Source organism: Nicotiana sylvestris, chromosome 7, assembly GCF_000393655.2.
Source record: "Nicotiana sylvestris chromosome 7, ASM39365v2, whole genome shotgun sequence".
Classification (NCBI taxonomy): domain Eukaryota; kingdom Viridiplantae; phylum Streptophyta; class Magnoliopsida; order Solanales; family Solanaceae; genus Nicotiana; species Nicotiana sylvestris.
Window position 1 is genome coordinate 110,912,647 of NC_091063.1, and position 24,295 is coordinate 110,936,941.

Consider the following 24,295-nt stretch of genomic DNA (forward strand, 5'->3'; position numbering starts at 1 on the left):
CATATATTAGAGACAAAAGGTATATGTCCAACCTGAGAAGATGTAAAAAATTATATTTGATGGATTTGATCTTTAAAAATTTTATTATTTAAATTTATTGTACGTTTCAAATTATGTTCAGATTAAATATTTATTAAAATTTTATGATTTTTAATATATATACTTTTTGTCAAAAATATTTAAATCGGATGAAAAATTGCATCTGCCACTATGCCCGAGACCTTGTCTCAAACACAGATACAATAATTATAAGAGTTTATCTTTTACAAATTAGTTGTGTAAAAATTTTGATAAACTATCAAATCACATAAAATATAACGATAAGTAATTTTTCATTGCATATTGAGTTACTAACCTGAAAAATAAGATATGTACTCTAATATAACGATTTTATATATTGAAGACATCGTTCTTAAATAACTATCTTTTGTCTTGCTTCTTCTCTTTATTCCCTCACCAACCACCACAAATGCAACACAAACTCGGTCTAAAATTCGTTTGAAGATTGTAATATTTGTCAAAGATTATAGTTTGAGTTTTTTTTTTTCCTTCCAAAGTTTGAGTTAACTTTATCATAAAATTATTTTTTTCCTTCATCTAGTCTTTGGTTACGTATTTTGCGTGTACTCTATATCAATAAATACAATATTTTAAAAAATTACTTAAAATTATTAAATAATATTTTTGATTTATAAAATAAAATTAGCGATATATATATATATATATATATATATATATATATATATATATATATATATATATATATATATATATATATATATGTTCCTGAAAATGACGAATGTTAATCTCATTTAGCTAGTTCAATAAAAAGAAATCTTGCTCATAAAAGTCCGGTCCTTAGCTGCCTTATTATAATTTTTGAGGACTTCTATAGCAATATCTTGTGAAAATATTATTATTCCTATGACCTAATATGGAAATAAACAAAAAACAAGAAAAAACACTTTTATCAACAAAAATTTGTCATATAAAATAAATTAAAATTTTGAATTTCTTTGCTTAGGAATGAAGAGGTTGACGTTATTGATATTAATGGACAATGTAAAGTCTAAAATGACCAATATTAACTTAATATTGTATAACAAATAACTTAATATAAAGCATAAAGAGAGTTGTCATTTGGAATAATGCAAACATGAGAATGCTAAAATATAAATACATAAGAAAAATAATAGCGCGGATGTAAAAAAATTAGATTGCATGTCATATCTTAATTTGGCTATTGCTCAGTCTTAAAGCCTATTTGCCCAAGTTTCTTCAAGGTCAAAAACAAAGTTGAAGTGTTTGACCAAGTTTTTAGAAGAAGAAAAAAAGAATGCTTTTGAGTAGAACCAAAAGCAGTTTTGGAGAAGAAAAAAAATTGTTTCTCCTCAAAAGTATTTTTTTTTTAAAGTATTTTTGAGAAAAATATATTTAGAATTACTTTTTAAAAGTTTGGTCAAACACTAATTATTGTTCAGAAGTGTTTCTTAAATTAATTAGCCAAAGACAAATAATTTCTTACCAAAAATATTTTTGAGAAAAAACTTTTGAAAAAAAATATTTTTTAAAATAAGCTGATTTTAGAAACTTGACCGGACTGGGTTAGATGGCCAATTGTAAGTTACATCTTGAATTACCTACTGCATAGTCTCTCTTGCACTACCAGTTTACAGTTTGTTCATTAATTTGTACCTTGTATATTACCACTAAATAGGATAAATAAAATACTTCATATAAGGTAAGTCTTATTCATGAATATTCCCCTTTTATGGTCTTCATTCATCTCGTACTTATTTCCTCCTTTTCAGCTGTAAGGGCCAGTACCTTTTCTGATAAAATACCCGGGGTGCTTCACTCGTACCTTTTTAACTTTTTTAATTTGCTTAATTAAAAGTGTCACTTGTCACCTTGCTGATGGTCCACATGTCATACCTTTTTCCACCAATACAAGATTGTGATAATTGACAAATTATATACAAATTGTTATGAAACAATAAAAGAAGAAGAAGAAGAAGAAGAGTATTACAGAGAAAAGTAGAGAGAATTCTTATTGGTTTGAGATTATTTACAATGGAATAAGACCCCTCTATTTATAGGGAAAAAGTGACTTTGCTACCAAATAACAAATCCTAGAATCTCTCTAAATATAGACATTCACCATATCTAAAATTCTATTTATAACACTCCCCCCTTGAATTTATATTCAACAGATAATGTGCCTCGTTAAAACCTTAATTAAAATAAAACCCAGTGGGAAAAAAATTCTAGAAAAGAAAAAAGAGTACACATATTTAAAATGCGCCTTTTGGTTGCCTCGTTAAAAACATTGCAAGGAAAACCCAGTGGGACAAAACCTTGTAAGGAAAAAAGAGTACAACGTATATTAACTCCCCTGATGAGAGCATCAATTCACATCTTTAAGCATTTGCATTCCAATCTTGTGCACCATCTTCAAAAGATCTTTGGTAGAAATTTCATAAACAAATCAACCATATTAACTTGAAGGAATTTGTTTCACCTTGAAATCATCATCCCTAATAGATGTATTGTCTTCATATGATCTTGTTGGAATCGTTAATTCAATATTTTCACATAGAGGTGAAAACTTTTGCTATCATATTATCATGCTCATAGTTATAGCAAGATACATTTGTACATAAATTGTACTGAGGAAGTGGTACTTCAAGATCAAGAATTGTATATGCTTCAAGCAACTTAAATCCTTCATGGATTGTCATATAAGCCATACAATAGACTTTAGATGCATATCAAGTTTTCATGTCATGCTAGACATATAAGATATCGAAAACTATTGCACATACCATTGACTTTATACTTTCAAGTGTTTGAACTGCAGGCACAAATACTTGTCTTTCATATGAAACCAACTCTATTCGAATTGCGTTTCTTCTATTTGACCAATATTTTTGTGTCTGTATTCGACAAACTTAAGATCCCCCTCTATACTTAGTGCTATCATAAATGTCGTCGACGAAGATTTTATATCAGTTTGAATATCCTTATTTTTCATAAAGACATAACATAGAGATCTCTTCATTTATATATTCAGGTACCTGAATCTCTCATGAGATTTTATGAAGTGTTATGTCAAGTGATCTTCTAGATCACTTGCCTCCTTATTTATATCATTTGCTCATCTTCTTTATCAAGAAGTTTTATTTGAAACTGATTTATCTATATGCTTTAAGCGTACCATAGACTTTGTCCTTCTAGGACTTAATAGGAGCATTTGCAATGAGAATATAGTTACTTTCTTTAGGTCAGCAAATGTGTCTGGCTTGCTTTGCAATATATTGCAAATAAATTATTCTTTTATGAACTTCAAGTTCATATTATTTTATTCGAGCATCTAGATGTACACATGATAATTCATTCCACGTAACTTTTTCTCAATTATTTATCATGTCTCCCCCTCATGTTAGAAAAACTAACTTGTTTCCTCAATTTTGAGAACCAATCTTTGTGCATTATGATATTAATCAAAATATAAACCGCACATCAATAGTTTTAAGATGGAATTATTTGATTTCTGACCCTGAACCACTTGTGAGGGGAGAATGTAATATACTTTCATATATAACGTATATCAAATTGATATATATAACTTCGTTCTCATAAGTAATAACTTAGCTATTAAGTGGAGGCACTCAATAAATCATTTTGCTAAACCAACTGTGATGTAAACCAACTTATCAAGATAAACTATCTTGAATAGAAAATCTGGAAATTATGCTCTAAATTAAATTATTGAGCAAGTTATCTCGCAAACACCAGGTTGCAGGTTAATAATAATCGCTCATGTAACCATCTCATAGATGCATCTTATATGGTATACATGGCAGGTGAATTGGCTCATATTCACCTTTGATATTTCCAGCATTTATGGGATTTAATCCCAATTTTAGTTGGTCTATTAATAATGAGAATAAGTAACATAAGAGAATTCGTAAAGAACTTTCTAGTTCTTTAATATTTACCAATGTGAATTCTCTTTTATTTTTGCACATCATACTTAAATCAAGATTGCTCAATAGGCCATGCTTGATAAAATTATCTGTATTAGTAAACTTCAGGTTACACCATGCTATGCGCAATTCTCAATAAACTCCAAATTTATTATGATATGGGTTTTATACCAATAACATTCAGTTTATTGTGGTATTCTTTTATTTGTGTAGTACAAACTGGAGAATAAAGCGGGTAACTTTTCACATACATATTACTCCGCTACAAGTTGTAGTAATAGAAGATATCAAATCTTTCCTTTATTTATAGTCTCAATATAACCAACCATTTTCGCGTATACTTTGGAAACTGAATAAGTTTCTTTGAGACTTACTACAACACAATATTTTGGCGTACAATTGGTACGTGACCAATGACCATTCATGCCATAATAATGATATTATTTTCTAGCATTCCCTCAAACTCCATTCTAGAGGTGAGTGTGGTATATTCACTACCACTAGCACGTTCATATTCTTCCAAGAATGAATATGTATTCATAAATCAGATGTTGTCACATTCACATCATGAATGGACCATAATCATCTGTATGTGCTTTATACTATTTCATGTCAAATCGATGACAAAATATTACTTTCACAGAGTGAAAGATTATTTTGAGAATTCTTATTATTCTCATTATCACAATGATGACGATTATAATTTCGTCTATTGTCACGTCCACATCCATTGATACCTTCACGGTAATAATTTTGTCTTCTTTCAGACTTATCACATATTGCTATCATATTCTCTTAAGGGAATGAGAATGGAGCAAATTCAATGGGACGAGTTTTAAATTCTTTGACCACAATCATACATGAATTTGATCATGGCAAGACATAGAAATTTTACCACTTTGGGTAGTTATAATTTCTTTCAAACTCCATTAGAGTTACAATCAAAATATATTGTCTTTGCTTGTATTTAAAATCAAGTTATAGAATTTCAAGAATTTAAAAGAGAAAAATAAAGTAAAATACTTACCTTAAATCCAATATTTAATCATCAAGAAGTTCATGGAACAATTGACAATCATTATACTCAATCCCAAAGCTTCTACTCAATTGGTTAGAGTTTCGTGTTGATAACGTGTTATGAAACAATAAAAAAAAAGTATTACAGAGAAAAGTAAAGAGAGATAATTCTTATTGATTTGGGATTATTTACAATGGAATAAGACCCTTCTATTTATAAGGGAAAAGTGACTTAGCCACCAAGTAACAAACCTTAGAATCTCTCTAAATATAGATATTTACCATAAATAAAATTATATTTATAACACAGATATATTATTTGACCCTTATTAAACTTCCATAGGTTGTTAAGAAATTACATACATTTAATAGGACCATTAAATAGGGAAGGGAAAAAAAACTAATACTATTAAATAGCAAAATGAGAAGAGAAAACATATTGTGCTTGAAGATTGAGTAGCAACACTCTTGAGACCTGCAACAAATGTTAAAATTGTAACAGTTCGAAATCTGTTTGGCCACTTTAAACTAATACTAAAAGTTATAATCGTCTGATTAGCAACGTTTCAGCAAAAGTAATAAATGATAACAGTCAGTTAGTCACTTCTCTCAACGCAGGTTTGATGAAGACGTTTGGCTTTTGTAGTTTGGTACTGAGGTAAAGAATTAAAATAGAAGATGAAAAAGAGGGGAGAAAAATTCAAAAAAAAAACAAAAAGGAGAAAAAAAGGCATATAACTCTTAGGGGTCGTTTGGTAGGATGCATTAGATAAAATAATGTTTGTATTAGCTTTGTGTATTAATAATATCTTGTTTGGTAGACATTTTGAACTTATGTATTAGTTATGCAAACATTAGTTATACATCCTATTTGGTATTATTCTATGCATAACTAATGCATAGAAAACCATGGTATTAGCAATGCAATGAGTTTTAATGCATGTATTAGCTTAGTTAAAGACAAAATTGTCCTTCAAAATTTATGCTTGATTAAAATATGCTAGTTATTATATTAATGCAAGTTTAAAATAATTCAAATAGTGAGAAATAAAATTATATCTCTAGTAAATAAATAAATACTTAGCATATTTCCTTTTTTATAAATAAATATTTAGTTCTATTTTACAATATAGGTAGACAAATCAAATACTTTTTTAAAACTTTTTCATATAAAAATATTTCTCAACATATGTTTCTTTTAAAAAGTTTGAGTGATGGACTAGTTTTGAGGGTATTTTTGTAAACAAGCAATTCTTTTAAAAATTGTGCAATGCTTTAATACATCAAACCAAACAATGGATAAGAAATATGTCAGCATAAGTAATATCAGCATAACTAATGCAAGCATAACTAATATCAGCATTACTAATACATTATATTCAACATTATTCTTATGCACCCTACCAAACGACCCCTTAGCTTTTGAGTGGTGCCAAGTTGTCCTCTCCATATATTTATAACTTAAACTCTAATGGTTGGAAGATTACAAAAAATTTAAGTACATTTTAATATTCGAGCATTAAAAAAATTATTTTACAAATTTAATAAAAAAAATTGTACCGCACGAAATACGGATCAATTCACTAGTTAGAAATAAAGTCCAATATGGAAAGAAACTTTTACTTGTGAAGTACACCAAGCGGAAGATCAATGGAGTTTTGAGAGAAATGTAAATTTTGACAAAAACAACAGAAATGGGATTAGGCAAATTGTTGTATATTATAGAGTGAAATAGAAAATGTAAAAAGACTATGCAAAATATAATTGATGTGGAAGAAGAAGAAGAAGAAAAAACTGAAAATGTTAAAACGCTTTTGAGTTATTAAAAAAATGTATAGCTGACAACATGCATTTACGACTAAGTAGATTGAACAATTTCATTAAATAGAGCTAATGATGGTTTTCTTCGGCAAATAAGCTAATTCATTAACATGAGTAACGATTTGTCAGTTTTAATTGTAATATTCTTGCATTATGCAATTATGAATATAGAATAATAAATTAAATAATCTTACCTACACATCTTAATGGGTCCCACTTTGTACTAATCTAATTTAATTATTTATTTATCTTCATTGGGATATATATTTACCTCTTTGTACACAAATATTTTGTTGAAATAGTATTTGAATTTAAGGGCAAAATTGTCACTCAGCCTTTGATGGGTAAATTTGTAAATTAACTTTGACATAAAATGTTCACACTTATTATATATATAGTATAGTGTATATATATATATATATATATAGTATGAATATAAATTTAGATATATAGATAAATCTATCAAAAAAAGTTAACTTTAGGGTGAGAAATTATATTATATTCTCACCAACATATTCGTATAGACTAGTATTAAGTAGGTGCAGTTATTCCGACGTTTAAAAACGATTATTTTTAGTAGTATCATTTTTATTTTTGATGTCCAAGAAAGTCAAATTGAATCGATGAAGCTGTTGCTCTGCTTTGGAAGTGGTGCCCTGCTTGTTGCTCATATGACAACTCGGAGTACTTAAATTACTCCCACTATCCACATGTTTCATAGTTTCTTTTTATATTGTAATCGAAAGACTTCAGAATCATAGTACTATTTCTGAATACATACATGTACTCAGCACGATGATCGGCATTGATTTTAAAAATCGCGAGATAAGGCTAAAAGCCTCTGTCACCCGTATGAATGCCCCCTTCATTTCATCACTTTGCTTCATAAAATACGACAATTAATACATACCTTTTGAAAATCACAAAAAGTATCCAGATGCATGAGACAACTCAAATGACCAATTTGAAGGAACCATTCTACTGATAACTAACTACTCCAAAGTCCAATGTATTTTTATTAATAGAACAGTGTTATATACTTGTCATAAGAAAATTCAATTAATGATGGTGTAAGCACTTAAAATTTAATCGGGTTTACTTAGTCCATGTCACCACCAGAATTCGCCCTCCGTAAACTGTCGTGACGACACCTAGTCTCTACGACTAGGTAAGCCTAATGAATAAAATGCAAACAGGCTATAATGAATAAAATCACAGAAAAGAATATAACGCAATACACAGAAATAGCAACAGGGGATCTCCCGGAATATCGTCCCGTAGTCCCAAACGTAAACGTACAAAGGATCTCCGAGGATATCATCACGCAGTCCAAATCATAAATGTGCAAGGGAAACTCCCGGAATACCAATCCGTAGTCCCAAAGTAAATATCCAGTACGGGGAATCTACTGGGTGTTGTCCCGTAGTCCCAATCATAAATGTGCAGGGGGGTCTACCAAAATACCGATCCATAGTCCTAAAGTAAACAAGCAAGGGGAACTCCCGGGATATCGTCCCGTAGTCCCAAAGTAAACACACAACCATCTCAGAAAATATACTGTTCTATTCAAGAATTAGACAGGAATTTCTACCCTAACATGTTGCATAGAGTACAAGCAGGCAATTAAGGCAGGTAAGACAATTAAGTCACGTAGGCATGCTTTTCATAATCTAAACAAGAGGTTTCAAGTACAAGTATTTGCTAAATCACAAGAAAACATAGGTATTAGCTTAATGAAAACGGGATTTTCAACAATTAGCACGTGTACGCACTCATCACCTCACGTACACGACTTTCATATAACAAAAATACCAAATCCTAAGGGGAGTTTCCCCCCCTCCCCACAAGGTTAGGCAAGCCACTTACCTCGAACCAGCTCAATCAACTCGAAATCACGTTCTTGCCACGAGTACCCCACTCCAAATGACCCAAATCTATTCAAGGTAATTGCATAATGTAAATATAACTTCAAGTAACTAATTCAACTAATTAATTCGAAGCTAACACGCAAAATTAAGAAAATCGCCCAAAAAGTCCCCCCAGGCCCACGTCTCGGAATTGGATAAAATTCGCAAAACTAGAATCCTTACACTCTCACGAGTTCATACCTATCAAATACATCAAAATCGGACCACAAACAACCCCTCAAATCCCTAAATCGAAGTCTCCAATTTAAAACTCTAAACCTCCAATTTTAACCCTTATTTTCCATAAGTTTCTTGCCAAATCAGTAGAATAATACCATAATAACAAGTTTGGGTTCCAAAAATCTTACCTCCTCGAAGCTCCCTTGAATTCCCTCTCAAAAACCTCCCAAAAAGCTCAAATTCTGGATGAAAATGGTGAAAGAATAGGCAAAAATCGCGTCTGAAACCTTATATCTAGCCCAGGGTTTCCGCACCTACGGCTATTTCCTCGCACCTGCGGTCCTAAGTGCGCATCTGCGAAATTCCACTTAAAGCACTAGGTCGCACCTGCGCTTCTTTTATCGCACCTATGGTCTCGCAGGTGCGCTCAACCTCTCGCACATGAGGATTTTAGTCTCCAAGCGCTTGGCCGCATCTGTGGCTCCTCTATTGCTTCTGTGATCACGCACTTGCGGTCCCCAAACCGTAGGTGCGGTTATGACAGACTTCAGCAGCTGAAGCTGCTTCAAAATCTCCCAAATCCTACCGTCAACCTTCCGAAATCATCCCGAGGCCCCCGGGACCTCAACCAAAAATACGAACAAGTCATATACCACTATTCAAACTTGTACCAACCTTCGGAACACTCAAAATAACATCGATTCATCAAAACACCCTCGGATTCAAGCCTAAGGATACCAAAACTTCCAATTTCCGCTTTCGATCAAAAAGTTTATCAAACCTCGTCCGAATGACCTGAAGTTTTGCACACACATCCCAAATTACACAACGGACCTACTCCAACTTTTGGAATTCCATTCCGACCCCGATATCAAAATCTCACTATCGAACCGGAAACTTCAAAAATTCAACTTTCGGCATTTCAAGCCTAATTAAGCTACGGACCTCCAAAGCACAATCCGAACACGCCCCTAAGTCCGAAATCACTCAATGGAGCTAACAGAATTGACGAATTTCATTCCGAGGCCGTCTTCACACTGCTCTGACTACGGTCCAAATTCTAAGCTTAAGCTCTCATTGAGGGACTAAGTGTCTCAAAACACTCCGGAACCCAAAACAAATTATCCTGGCAACTTACAATAGCATAAAAAAACACGGGGAAAGCAGTTAATAAGGAATTAGGGCGTTAATTTTTAAAACGATCGGTCGGGTCGTTACATCCTCCCCCTCTTAAAATATTCATTCGTCTTCGAACGAGCATAGAGACATACCTAAAGTAGTAAAAAGATGAGGATAACGGCTGCGCATATCCTGCTCGGTCTCCCAGGTCGCCTCCTCGACAGGTTGACCCCGCCACTAAACCTTCATTGATGCAACGTTCTTTGACCTCAACTTCCGAACCTCCCTGTCCAATATTGCCACTGGCTCCTCAACATAAGATAGATCCATGTCCAACTGGACTGAACTAAAATCCAATATGTGTGACGGATCACCGTGATACTTCCGGAGCATCGAAACATGAAATACCGGATGAACTCTTGCCAAGCTAGGAGGTAAGGCAAGCTCATAAGCAACCTTCCCAACACGTCTCAATATCCCAAAAGGTCCAATAAACCTCTGACTCAATTTATCTTTCTTCCCAAATCTCATAACGCCCTTCATAGGCGAAACCCGAAGCAAGACCCGCTCTTCAACCATATAGGAAACATCACGAATCTTCCGATCCGTGTAACTCTTCTGTCTGGACTAGGCTGTGCGAAGTCTATCCTGAATCACCTTAACCTTCTCCAAGGCGTCCTGAACCAAGTTTGTGCCCAATAATCTAGCCTCACCCGGCTCAAACCAACTCACTGGGGATCTACACTGCCTACTATACAAAGCCTCATATGGTGCCATCTGAATGCTGGACTGATAACTGTTGTTGTAGGCAAACTCCGCTAGTGGCAAGAACCTCCAAACTCCATCACACACGCACGGAGCATATCCTCAAGAATCTGAATAGTGTGTTTGGACTGTCCATCCGTCTAGGGGTGAAATGTTGTGCTCAACTCCACCCGAGTACCTAACTTATATTGTACGGCCCTCCAGAACCGTGATGTGAACTGGGTACTTCTGTCTAAAATGATAGAAACTGGAATACCATGCAGACGAACAATCTCCCAGATATAAATCTCCGCCAACCGCTCCGAAGAATAGGTAGTACACACAGGAACTTGGTCAGTCGATCCACAATCACCCAAATGGCATCGAACTTCTTCAAAGTCCGTGGGAGTTCAACTACGAAGTCCATGGTGATACGCTCCCACTTCCACTCCGGAATCTCTATCTGCTGAAACAACCTACCCCGTCTCTGGTGCTCATACGTTACCTGCTGACAATTGAGGCACCGAGCTACAAACCCAATTATATCCTTCTTCATCCGCCTCCACCAATAGTGCTGCCTCAAATCCTAGTACATTTTCGCGGTACCTAGATAGATGGAATACCGCAAACTATGGGCCTCCTCTAGAATCAACTCCCGAAGCCCATCGACATTGGGTACACATACTCGACCCTGCATCCTCAATACCCCGTCATCACCAATAGTCACATCTTTGGCATCACCGTGCAGGACCTTATCCTTGAGGACGAGCAAATGAGGATCATCATACTAACGCTCCCTGATGCGATCAAATAAGGAAGACGGAGAGACCACGCAAGCTAGAACCCGACTGGGCTCCGATAGATCCAATCTCAATAAACTGGCTTGCTAAGGCCTGAACATCCATCGCCATGGGCCTCTCCGCTGCTGGTAAATAAGCCAAACTCCCCAAACTCTCCGCTCAACGACTTAAAGCATCGGCCACCACATTGGCCTTGCCCGGATGATACAAGATAGTGATATCATAGTCTTTCAGCAGCTCTAACCACCTCCTCTGGCGCAAATTAAGATCCTTCTGCTTGAACAGATGCTGCAAACTCTGGTGATCAGTATCGATCTCACAAGGAACACCGTATAAATAATGACATCAGATCTTCAAAGCGTGAACAATAGCAGCTAACTCGAGATCATGGACATGATAATTCTTCTCATGTACCTTCAACTATCTGGATGCGTAGGCAATCATCCTACCGTCCTGCATCAATACCACTCCAAGGCCAATCCTCGAGGCATCACAATAGACAGTATAAGACCCTGAACCCGTAGGCAATATCAAAACTGGGGCTGTAGTCAAAGCTGTATTGAGCTTCTGGAAGCTCGCCTCACACTCTTCTGTCCACTGGAACGGAGCACCCTTCTGGGTCAGTTTGGTCATAGGTGCTGCAATAGATGAAAACCTCTAAACAAATCGACGGTAATAACCTGCCAAGCCAAGAAAACTACGGATCTCTGTAGCTGAGGATGGTCTGGGCCAACTCTGCACTCTCCACTTTCTTCGGATCCACCTGTATGCCCCCACTCGATACCATGTGGCCCAAGAATGCCACGGAATCCAACCAAAACTCACATTTCGAGAACTTTGCATATAACTTATTTTCCCTCAAAGTCTGAAGCACTATCCTTAGGTGCTGCTCATGATCCTCCCGACTCCGGGAGTATACCAGAATATTGTCAATAAAGGCAATGACGAATGAGTCAAGATATATCTGGAACACACTGTGCATCAAATGCAAGAAGGTGGCTGGGGTATTGGTTAGCCCAAACGACATAACGAGGAACTCGTGCAATCTTCGGGATATCTGGCTCCCGAATCTTCAACTAATGGTAACCTGAACGTAAGTCAATCTTAGAAAACACTCATGCACCCTGTAACTGGTCAAACAGATTATCAATACGAGGCAAAGAATACCAGTTCTTCACTGTAACTTTGTTCAACTGGCAATAATCAATGCACATACGCATAGAACCATCCTTTTTCTTCACAACCAAGACAGGAGCACCCCAAGGTGATACACTGGGCCGAATAAAACCCTTATCAAGCAATTCTTATAACTGATCCTTCAATTCCTTCAACTCAGGAGGAGCCATACGGTACGGAGGAATAGAAATGGGTTGAGTGCCCGGCAACATATCAATGCCAAAATCAATGTAGGTAGCATACCCGGAAGATCAGCTGGAAACACATCAGGGAAGTCCCGTACTATTGGGACTGAATCAACTGTAGGGGTATCAACACTAGCATCTCTCACATAGGCCAGATACGTGTCACACCCCTTCTCAACCATTCGCTGAGCTTTAAAGAAAGAAATAACTTTACTGGGAGTGTGATCTAAAGTACCCCTTGTTGACACCCAATTTTGTCCCTCCTTTATTTAATTTATTCCCAAGGGAGCTATTTTAATTTTAATTAAATTATATTGACATTAGTAATATTTTTGCATATATTATTGCATTATTAAGTTTTTTATATAAATATTTTTACTATATTATTTTTTTACTAAATATTTTGTTATATAAGATAATTTCTCATCTTATGCATTTTATTATTTTATTTATTACTATTAATTATTATGTAGTATGATATTTTAAAATTTAAAATGGTGACCTGATTCATTTTAAACTTGATCCAAATGAGCACACTTGGTTTTAGAAAGAAAATCGATCTATCTCCTTCTCATTTAAAACATTTCCGAATATTTTCCAATATATTAGTCGATTTTTGCTAACGTCTTCTTTCCTTAGTTATTTATTTACTACTTACTATTGAATTTATTCTCTCTTTCCTTTTGATGTATATTCTTTCCTTCTTCTTTTAATTACCAAAAATTTCAAACAAATATTACTCCCCAAAAATCACTCCTTTCCCATAATACAACTTCTTCTCCCCAACGTCTTTTTCCTTTTCAATTCCATATATCCCTCCATCAGACTTGTTACAATGAGCATATCTGAATGTCTCACAAGATTTTCATCTTTTGGAGGAAAATATTTCCTTTCCATTTAAAATTCACACCTCAACGGCTCTATTCTTTTCCCCCTCTATTTATATTCTTTTACCTTCATTCTTTTAAGGAGGTGGGAATGGGCATAGACCGTGAGATTCTTTCTCAAGACACTACACGCATCATCACAATAATATTCTCCATACGCACACGGACATGACCACATCGCCCGGAAACTCTTGTTATAATTTGCACTCAAAAATGTTGGCCTCCTTCTTCCTCACAATAGCCTCCCCATACTCACTGTAACAGTACTCTCAATTCATGGTTTTCATTCTTGCCGGCTATCCAAGGTTTTCGCGCTACATCCCATCAGAGAATTTAGAATCCTTTAGTCCTTACAAAGCAATCCTTTATTGACGTTGTTTATATCATGCATCCCCTCAATTTTGTTGGTTCACACTACAAAGGTTCGTATTTCATTTTCTTGTTATGGATGATATATGACTCTGTGTTCATACTTGTCTCTTGACTTAAATGCTATTTGCTTTCACTACTTGATCATGCATGTGAAGTTTTAGTGTGCTGGATGTTGGCTAATTCTTATAAGTTCATGTAGTCGTTTGTTATGTGCATATTTCTAACCTGTTCGGATTGCTAGTTGGCTAGACTTTTGTACAAAAAAATAATAAGTATGCATGACAGTTTTAATTTGGTCTTGGATTTATTTGTTTACAATCAAGAATAAACCCGGATGTCGCTCTAAAGCTCACATAGTGCTAAACAGCAGTTTAAAGGTTATAAAACTTTTTAAACTACTCTAACAAGGAGAATGAATTCTGTCTTAGCCTTTGTTTAATTTGGTTTAAACTAAGTAGATAAGCAAATAGTGGTACTAATTATTTTTAAAATGTGTGCGTATGAATTTGTCTCCTTGTTGATTTTATCTTTTCAGTGTGTCTGCGATGGTCTTGCTCCTGTTAACCATCTCCATTGATGCAAATAACATCTTGTTAACTTGTTTCGTTCGTAAATAGACAAGTTTATCTTCAGTGTGTTTCTTAGTGCGCATGTGATCCTCTCCAAGTTAATTAATGACTTGTGGGAGGTCAAGGACTATGAGGTTAAGTCCTTAAAATTCGGCTGGGGCCCTACTTTTAAATTGATTAGCTGGTCTTTATAATAAATAAAATCTTTTGTACCTTATGTGAACCTGTGTTTGCTAATTATCAGTATGTTTTTCGTCTACTTTATATGGGCCATGTATTTCTTTAAGTGTGCATAAAAAATAAAAAAAATTGCTAGCTTGTTTTGTATTAGATCTTGTTTTCGACCAGTTAATCAAAAGCTACATGTTTTACTTGCTTATTTGTTATTTTTTACCTCACATTAAAATCGCCATCAAGGTCAACGACGTGTGATTAATAATTGTCACATGCCACGCCTTTAAGGTGGTGCACATTTTTACTTAATAAATATTTTCTTGTGTTTGAGCTGCAACTGCCATGGACATTTGCCGGAGTCAACTTCTCCATGGAGAGTGAAGTCTACCATGAACCTTTGATGGCTTGCTCACTTGTGATCGCACTAATAGCTGGTATTTCAAATTGAGTATTAAGTCATTTCTGATTTTTCTTTAGCTTCTTGTGACTAAAGGTTAGTCTCTTGGTTTCCTTTACTCTTACTTAATATATCATATAGTTGTTTATTTGACACTCTAAATTTATATCCCTGCCTGAACTAGGTATACATTAGCAGTAACTTTATCTGCTTGCCTATGTGCCCATAGAACTTGTTTTTAGGAGCGACCTACTAGGTATGCGCTCTTGTATAAAATTTGGTCAGCACCCAGTTCATAACCTCATATGAATGACTAGATATTGCCTTACGATAAAAACACAGTTGTCTTTGCGAATCTTTTTTTTGGTTTCTGAAACAATTTCTAATTCTAAGGGTTAGGACCCCCCTAACTAATTGATCTCGCCTACGTAGTTTCTATTGATTAATTGATTGCATCTTATTATTTGGGGTAGCAAAGTCTTTATTTTAGTCAAATTTTATTCATTTTAGATTTCTTTGTTTCTTCAATTGGTACGTGTATTCTGTAATTCAATTTCTACTTAATTTCATATATCGATGAAAACTTCCTTTTTGTAAATAACATCCTTCATTTTTCTTTTATCTCCTCTGCATTTAATCATATCCTGAAGTTGGGTAACGATTGGTAGTATCTCCACATGTTTAAATACCGAGCCCTTTTAGCATGATTAGTAACATTTTTCACACTTAATTTATTATTTTACTTAGGATAAGAATTAATTGGTTTTCATATACATTTATATCACTTTAGCTTAACCCAATAATCCCACATAGTCTAAAATTCGGCCAGGACCCATAGTTGTGGACTTCGAAGAGTGCCTAACACCCTCTCTTTGAGGTATTTCGAGCCCTTACCCGACCTTTGGTGACGCAACTAGTTAAAACAGAGTTATCTGCAAATAGGTGCCCTAACACACCTTAAAAATCGTTATGTGGCGACACTTCTCTTTTAACACCTTCCTCTTTAAAAGGGTTATCACGACGTCGAAGCCCGATTTCACGAGAAAAAGGGGGCGCGACAGCATGGCGACTCTGCTAGGATATCTTTTAGGCTTCTACCATTTCAAGATATTACTGTGACTTTACATTTCTTATATGCCTTATTTGTTTAATACCTTTAAGCATTTAATTCCCTCTTCTACTGCAAAAAAAAAAAAAAAAAAAAACTAACTTGTCTCTTGTTTCTTTCCCTTGTTTCTTTCACTTCTTTCCTTTACTGCACTCCTTTATTATTGTTTTAAATTATTGTAATTATTACTTTATGAACGTACAAATACGTGATGACTTGTTTTAATTGCATATGCATGTTTCCAACATCATATTCCACTCGTGCCAAACAAATACCGTAGCAACACTTATAATGAGTGATTGCGCTCTTCCGATATTATCACCCTTTAAATACGGCAAAGGCGTATTTGCGGTAAAACCAGTCGATCAACGGTGTAGTCGACGGTTCTGTGTCTTTCCCTCTAGAGTTATCCGCTCAAGGATACCAGTCTAAAACCCCCATAGAAACCTTACTCTGTTTAATTGTGCATGGATCATGGTCAAACCTAGCCGAGTCAGTTATGTTGTCCGCATAATGACTTTTTAAGATAGTCTTATCCAAAGTCCACTGGGTTTCCCAAAAACCCAAATGGACACTATCACGTTTTGTGCATTTATTTGGAGAACTAAATGCTTTTATGCCAATTATTGGTATTTAATAGTCGAGTCTGGTGGGGGTAAGGGCCTAACCCTTTTGTCTTGCAGAAACATGAGGCACGAAGTCCCTAGATTCGACATGGCCACAAACATCCACCCAAGATTGCTAAGCTGGTGGGAGGATCTTCATTCCAGTGATCAGACTCTTGTCCGGAAATACCTAGGAAATCTACCTTCCCTCCTGGAGGTCCAACCCAACAACAAAATCATAAAAGCTGCTACTCTGTTATGGGATTGTGATAGGTCTGTGTTTCGCTTCGGAGAGATTGAGATGACACCCCTGCTAGAGGAAATATGAGGATTGGCTGGTATACCATGGGAGACCCCGGGTTTGTTAATGCCGGAAAATCGCAAGGGTAGAGGTTTTCTCAAAATGATGGGCCTAAAGAAGAATCTAGACTTGACATGTTTGAAGGAGTCCTACATTCCCTTTGATTATTTGTACGAGAGGTACGGTCACAGCAAATCCTACCGTACATATCCAGATGAGTTCGCCCTTAAATCGTTGGGGCATATTCACCGAAGGGTCTTTGTCTTCATGTTCTGCTTCTTGGGGATGATAGTGTTTCCAATGAAGAAAGCAAGGATCCACACCAGGCTAGTCATGGTCACCAAAACTTTGATGGAGGGAATTGGTGGACAACCATTTAGCATAGTGCCCATGATCATCGCAGAGAAATACCGAGCCTTGGAAAAGTGTCAACAAGGAGCCCCACACTTTGAAGGCTGCAACTTGCTACTCCAGCTCTGGCTCATGGAGCATCTTCAAAGGGGTGAATATCGGCAAGAGATTCAATGTAGAGACTGAGACGATTATATAGCCTTCCATCAACCAAGGCGAATGAACTACATGCCCAACATGTTTGCTCAGCCAGAAGATGCCAAGGGGTGGGTGGAGCTGTTTGAAAATCTAACTGAGAATCAAATACAATGGATGTTCGAGTGGTTCCCTACTGAAGGGTTCATCGCCCGATCCAGGGACGCTCTATTTCTGATACTGAATGGTTTGAGAGGAACCTACCCTTATGTCCCTCTCCGAGTTATGAGACAGGCTGGTAGGAAGCAGGTTATACCAAGGGTCGACAAGATGAGTCACTTCCGGGCTGACTTCCAAGCTGATGACAGTCCTTATAAGTGCCAAGCTCAGCATATGTGGCATTGCAAGATCATCATGGGAAGAGATACTATCAAACCAGACAGATACTATACTGGCTGCACCCCATACTATTCAGGCTGGCTGGAGGATAATCACAATGGTCTGGGCCAACCCGGGTTTGTTCGAGGTCACAGAATCATCGATGAAAGGGCTGAAGCACAGGTCAAATACAACCAACTGCGCAAGAGGATTCAGGAATGTGAAAGCGAGTACCGTGAGATTCAAGAAGCCCACCAAAAACTGATTGAAGTGTGGAAAGACATGGCTGTCAGTGCCAACAAGCGATTAGGATACTTGGAACGAGGTTTAGTGGAGCTGGAAAGGAAGTTTCTCAAGAGGATCGAGGACTGCCAGAATGCTGAAGGAAATGAGGGTGGACACCTGGCCAGAGCCTACCTGCTGCTGGGACTTCGCGAGCTGGTGAAGCTGTTCGATGGAGCCAAAGATGTCGAGTCTGGGGAAGGTCCTTCTGGGACCAAATAGATAGGAGTTTTCTTTTATTTTATGAAATGTAATAAGGCCAATGTCCACTAGTGACATTTTATTCCTTGTTATTTAGTGTCGTTTTGGGATTCGTCTACTTTTTATCAATAAAATGAGGCATTTAACATTCTAAATTCTCCAAATCAAGTTGTCGCTAGGCCTACCTCAGGCACAACGAGGCTCCCAAATTAGGACGCGATTTACATTCTTGCACTATGTGTTTAAATATCGCAACACTTTCTTATAATCCCCACTGACTTGTTACCTTTTTGTTTTTACTTTTTGTTTATTTACTCCCCTCCCCAAAGGTTAGTTTGTGCACTCTGGAATCGTCATCATATTCCACAAGATCAAAGGGCCCTCCGCCCACTCCTCCTCCTAGTCCTATCAGAAGCAGGAACAAAGGAAAGATGGAAGATTTGAACAACACCAGAAAGGAGAACTCAACTGAACGGGTAGAGGTCACTCATGGTGCTCAGGTCTCCAAAGAAAGTGCGTCCCAACTCGAGCAGAAACTGGTGAGATTTCAGGAGGATCTTGATCAGGTTCGGAATCTGGCAAACTTGTCATTTTCACTCACCACTCCAGATATCAATTTTCCAAACGCTCAGAACCCCATGCCTCCACAAAACATCCCAAAATCACAAAACCATCCCGCTCATCACCACCACTGCAATACTTGCCGCACTCCACTACTCATCCCAAAACCTCTGAATTCCACAAATGACCATTTCCACGCCCACCATAACACCCCCATATATATGGATACCATGCCACCCTCCACCCAACCTATCTCAAGCACACCCGAGTCTGATGATAAAAACTCACTCATCAGGAACCTGGTTGCGGAACTCAAGAGATTTACTAGTCGAATTCAAGGTGTCGAAGGAAGTAAGGGGATTGAAGGGTTGAACTACGAAGATCTTTACATACAACCGGATGTCGAACTGCCCGAGGGGTATAACCTCCTAAGTTCGAGATATTTGATGGTACAGGGGATCCGAGAGTCCACTTGAGAACATATTGTGACAAGCTGGTCGGAGTAGGGAAAGACGAAAGGATTCGCATGAAGCTTTTCATGAGGAGTCTGAAGGGAGTTGCTCTGTCTTGGTACATTAGCCAAGACCTGAAGAAATGGTCGAACTGGGTGAGTATGGCGTCCGACTTTATGGACAGGTTCAGGTTCAACACAGAAAAAGCACCACATATGTTCTACATTCAGAACTTAAAGAAGAAGCCCACGGAAACATTCCGCAAGTATGCCACTCGCTGGAGATCAAAAGCTGCTAAGGTCAGACCTGCTTTAGAAGAAGAACAAATGAACAAGTTTTTCGTTCGGGTTCAAGACCCGCAGTACTATGAAAGGCTGATGTTGATTGAGAGCCAGAAATTTTCCGACATCTTCAAGCGGTATGGTTAAGAACTTTGAAGCTTTGCAAGCTACCAATAAGGCTTTACAGTCTGGTGGTACGTCTAAGAAAAGGGACGTAGGTGCCGTAATAGTTGCACAAATAGCCAAATCCCCTATCAAATACCAAGTCTATCCGATACCTCCACTCACATATCAGCCTACCCAGAATTACCAAGCACCCTCACACTCTTACTAAGCTCCATTACCTACTTACCAATCACCCCCACCTCCTACATATCAACCTACTTTACCCAGATATTCCCAACCTGCACATGTCTACCAAACCTACAATGCTCAGTTATCCCACTATCAATCACCTCCTACACGTCAAAACTTTCCTAGACCTCGACCAAATTTCAACCGCAGACCCCCCAAATAGTATACCGCCATTGCTGAATCGATCGACCAGCTATACGAAAGGCTCAAAGCTGCTGGTTATGTCACCCTTATCCCTGCTATAACCCCAGAAAACCCTTTTCAGTGGGTCAATACAAATAAATCATGTGCATACCATTTCGGCATGAAGGGACATACCATTGATGAATGCTGCTCTCTGAAAGATAAGATCCATACTCTAATCGATAATAAGATCATTGTAGCAAAGGAGCCTACTCCGATTGTCCGCAACAACCCTCTGCCATACCATGAGGGTGGAAGTGTTCACATGATTGAAATAGAGGATGATTGAGATCCCAAAGGATCGATCGATTTAATCACAGAAGGTGACGAACCAAAGAAGCCAATAGTCACCCTCAATCCGATTGTAGTCCAGACTCAGCCTTTCAGGGATGCCAAGGTAAACATGTTTGTACCACTTGAGTTTGAAGCACCCCCCCCCCACACACACACAAAGACGCCAAAACCAATTGAGGTCGAATTTGGGGCTCTGGCAAACGCACCTGCACCATTTGAAGTTGTTGTGCTACCTTCCAAAGTACATGTTCCACTCGGAGTAAAAGTGCCCATTCCGGTATCAATGTCAGCCATAACACCATTCCATACAAAGGCTATACCATGGGATTACACAACCGAGGCAAGAAGAAAAGGGAAAGCCAAGTTCGGGAAAACTGTTGCCGTACAGGGTATGACAAGAACCGGTAGGGTATATACCCCGGAATATTTGGCTGAATCAAGAAAGCAGGCCTCTGGACGGCCAACCATCACTGAAACCGGGCCCAATAATCTCTGGCGAAAGATACAAGCCAAGGAGTATTCAGTCACTGACCAGCTGAACAAAACATCAGCACAGATTTCTATCCTAGCTTTGCTGCAGAATTCCGACACACACAAGAATGCCTTGTTAAAGGTACTGAGTGAGGCATATGTACCAAGCAACATCACCGGAGGAAAAATGGCAAACATGGTAGGGCAGGTATTGGAAAGTCACAAGATCACTTTTCATGAAGATGAGCTGCCACCAGGAGGGTTGAGTAACAACAAAGCGTTGCACATCACCGTGCAATACGAAGATTATTTTATCACTAGGGTCCTGATTGATGGAGGGTCCAGCCTCAATATTTGTCCGTTAGTAACACTCAGAATATTGGGAAAGGGTCTGAATGAGATCAAAGACGGGGCCATCAATGTCAAAGCTTTCGACGGTTCCCAAAGATCCACCATTGGGGAAATCAGCCTGTGTTTGCAAATGGGGCCTACTTGGTTCGACGTTGATTTTCAGGTTATAGACGTGCCGACATCTTACAACTTGCTGTTAGGACGGTCGTGGATTCATGTCGCTGGGGTCGTAGCATCAACACTGCATCAGGCGGTGAAATTTGAGTGGAACCACCAAGAGGTGATCATTCACGGCGATGGTAGAAATCCCGTATACAGTCGCCAAACCATCCCAACGATTGGAGGAAGGAGAAAGATAGGCAGGGAAACCTATCACCACATCGAGTGAGTCAACGCCGTTGACAAAGATAAATGGTAGGACAACAAAATTGAAAGCATATTGAACTGGAGTGGATATGAGCCTGGCAAGGGACTTGGCAAGAACCTCCAAGGAATCGCCAAGCCGATCAAACTGAAGAAACATGGCACCACTTTTGGTCTAGGATATGAGTATACTTGGGAGGAATTCAACAATTGGTCGCCACCATGGCGTGGTCCATACTACCCGCTGGAGCAGCCAATACTACATTTGGAGCAGACTTTCCAGCCAGCCGATGTTATCTATGGGTCGGAAGAAGAGGAAGCACTAGCAGCAGTGAGAAATTTGTTCCTAGAAGAAGATGACATGGATTGTTGTATCATTTTCGAGGAGGAGGGGGAGGAAGGTCCTTCCATACAGGCCGTAAGCCGAGGAGCACGCCTCAACAATTGGACTATCAGGACCACTAAAGCTCGGAAAGCAGCGGGGTAGCAAGGCTGAACAAAGCATCATGCACTATCTTTTATTTTTACTAGTTGATTTTCCTTTCGCATTTTTGAATTTTCGCAATAAGATCTTCCAATGTTCAAAACAGTTATGAAATTTATCAAAGCATTTCGGTTTCCTTAAAAATCTTAGTCTTATTATTTTATCTCATTACTTTACTTATATAGCATTAGTATTACCTATCTTGATGAACCAATGGTTGTAACATGCAACGAGACAACGCAACAAACAGACATAGATTCAGAGGAAGATGATATACCAGAAGAGAATGTTAAAGAGGTTGAAAATTTTGATAACATACCTAAGTCCAACCTGGACGAGACCGAGATTATTAACTTGGGAGATGCAGAAAATATCAAAGAAACTCGGATCAACGTTCATTTGTCACCGTCAGAAAAGGAAGAATACATAGAATTTTCGAAGGAATATGAGGACATATTCGCCTGGTCATATGATGACATGATTGGTTTGAGCACATCTATTGTGGCCCACAAACTGCCAACTGATCCGACATGTCCACCGGTAAAACTAAAGCTCAGAAAGTTTAAACCCAACATGAGTTTGAAAATCAAGGAAGAAGTCACTAAGCAGGTCAAGGCTAAGGTCCTCAGGGTAGTAGAATATCTGACATGGTTAGCCAATATTGTGTCGGTGCCGAAGAAGGATGGGAAGGTCAGAGTCTGTTTCGACTATCGAGATCTCAATCGGGCTAGTCCGAAGGACGACTTCCCCTTGCCGAATATACACATCCTGATCGACAATTGCGCCAAGCATGAGTTGCAATCATTTATAGATTACTTCCCTGGATATCATCAGATCTGGATGGACGAAGAAAATGTTGAGAAAACGGCTTTCATTACGCCATGGGGGATGTACTACTACAAGATGATGCCATTCGGGTTAAAGAATGCAAGGGCCACCTACATGAGGGCCATGACTACTATCTTCCATGATATGATACACCAGGAGATTGAGATGTATGTAGATTATGTCATCATAAAGTCCAAGAAAGCCAATGACCACATGAAGATTTGAGGAAGTTCTTCAACAGACTGAGAAAATACAACCTGAAACTGAATCCCGCAAAATGTGCATTTGGGGTTCCTGTCGGAGAACTACTTGGGTTCATTGTGAGTCGTCGAGGGATAGAACTGGATCCATCTAAGGTCAAAGCTATTCAAGAACTACCACCGCCAAAGAACAAGAAGGACGTAATGAGCTTTCTAGGAAAACTTAACTACATCAGCCGGTTCATAGCATAATCTACGGTCATCTGTGAGCCGATTTTTAAGATGTTAAAGAAGGACGCCGCTACCACATGGACTTATGATTGCCAAAAAGCTTTCGATATAATCAAGGAATACCTATCAACACTACCAGTCTTAGTTCTGCCTGAGCCGGGTAGACCTCTATTACTCTACCTTGTAGTATTGGATGGAGCGTTCGGTTGTGTTATGGGGCAACATGATAAAACGGGGAGAAAGGAGCAGGCCATCTATTACCTCAGTAAGAAGTTCACCCTGTACGAGGCTCGGTATTCTCTGTTGGAGCGCACGTGTTGTGCTTTGACTTGGGTAGCTCAGAAGTTGAGGCACTACTTTTGTGCATATACTACATATCTCATATCAAGAATGGATCCCTTAAAGTACATCTTTCAAAAGCCCATGCCCCCTAGCAAGCTGGCCAAGTGGCAAATCCTGTTGAGTGAATTTGACATTATCTACGTGACTCAAAAAACAATCAAAGGACAGGCACTAGCAGATCACCTTGCTGAAAATCCCGTGG